This window comes from Mastomys coucha, unplaced genomic scaffold (assembly GCF_008632895.1).
Source record: "Mastomys coucha isolate ucsf_1 unplaced genomic scaffold, UCSF_Mcou_1 pScaffold3, whole genome shotgun sequence".
Taxonomy (NCBI): Eukaryota; Metazoa; Chordata; class Mammalia; order Rodentia; family Muridae; genus Mastomys; species Mastomys coucha.
In genome coordinates, this window is record NW_022196909.1 from 50934200 (window position 1) to 50935468 (window position 1269).

Genomic DNA, 1269 nt, shown 5'->3' on the forward strand with positions numbered 1-1269 from the left:
GGGGGTGGGGGAACGAACGCGTGTCAAAGTGAGGGAGAGGTGTGACGTGAAGGTGGGATGCCCGCTGCCATGTCGCAGCCCAGACCCGCGGTGCCTGCGTCAGTTTCACCCGGGGAGACCAAAGGCAGCGGGACGGGGGAACGGCGGGGTAGCCAAGCAACGCCGGACGCGCTGACGTCGCCGGGGCGGCAAACGTCCTCCGGGCCCGAGGCGGGCGGAGGCAGCTGTGGTTGCGCGCCGGGCGGCTGACGCGCTCGCCGGGCGTAGGGCCGCGGCGGGAGGAGCCGGCGGGCCGGAGCCGGCTGCGGGACCCTGGTGGCGGCGGCGCAGCACCTACCTTCCCGGCTCCGGGTCCCGGAGTGCCGGGCGCGGAGCCGCCGGAGCACTGCCTCCCTCCTTCCTCCTCCCCTCACCCCCGCCCCGCGGCGCGACACACAATACTCGCCGGAAGCGGAAGCCGCGCTGCGGCTATGGAAGACCGGCGCCCCGGACCTAGTCGGGGGGCCTGCGGCCGGGCGGCGGCGGCGGAGAGCCGGAGGCGAGGGCCCCGCGCGGCCGGGACCCGGCGAGAGGGAACCCGCCGCGGCAGGTGGCTGAGGTGCTGGCGCCCCGGTGACCGGAGCGGTCCCCGGGAGACGGAGGGCCGCGCATGCGCGTGGGGGAGACGCCGAGACCCATGGCCGGCAGCGCGCCGCGGCGGGCGGAGCTGCCCGGTCGGCGAGCCCGGCAGAGGCTCAAGCCGGTCCTCGGTGGGGTCTGAGAACCGCAGAGGCCTGGGCGGCTACGGGTTTGTGGGCTCTGAGCCGCACTTTTCCGGCCTCTGGGTCAATTCTGGGGGAGGGTTGGTGTGTAAGGCGGCGGTGTATTACGTGGCTGACCTGCGAGCCTATGCTGGCAGGTGGCACGTCATTTCCGACTGGCTGAGGTTTAAGCATTTTTAACCGTCAAGCCGGTGGTAGGTGAGTTATCCTGGCTGCGGGCCGAGGTGCGCCTTATCCTCTCCTCCGGTTGGGTGGCGTATTAGTCAGGGGTTCTCTAGAGCTACAGAACTTAGTGAACGTTTCTCTCTGGAGAATTAAATGTGATGACTTACAGGCTGTTGTCCGACTAACTCAACCATGGGCGGCTGTGGGCGGGAATTCCAAGAATGCTAGTCGTTGCTCAGTCCCACGAAATTAAGTTGTTTCAGCTGGTCTTCTGTAGAAGCAGGTTCCAAAAGATGTAACGGCAGCAAAGTGCAAGCAGGTGAGGAAGAGAGTCTGCCTTCTT

The 1269-nt window shown here is 67.8% G+C and overlaps 1 protein-coding gene across 1 annotated transcript in view; it reads right to left on the reverse strand.

Annotated features, from left to right (window-relative positions):
- The window catches only part of LOC116074447 (E3 ubiquitin-protein ligase TRIM39-like), a 21781-nt gene extending 21058 nt beyond the window's left edge, over window positions 1-723 (reverse strand). Inside the window, 1 exon segment of the mRNA XM_031347021.1 lies at window positions 338-723. The gene's annotated coding sequence lies outside the window, so the exon portion shown is untranslated.
- Between the last annotated feature and the right edge of the window lie 546 nt (window positions 724-1269).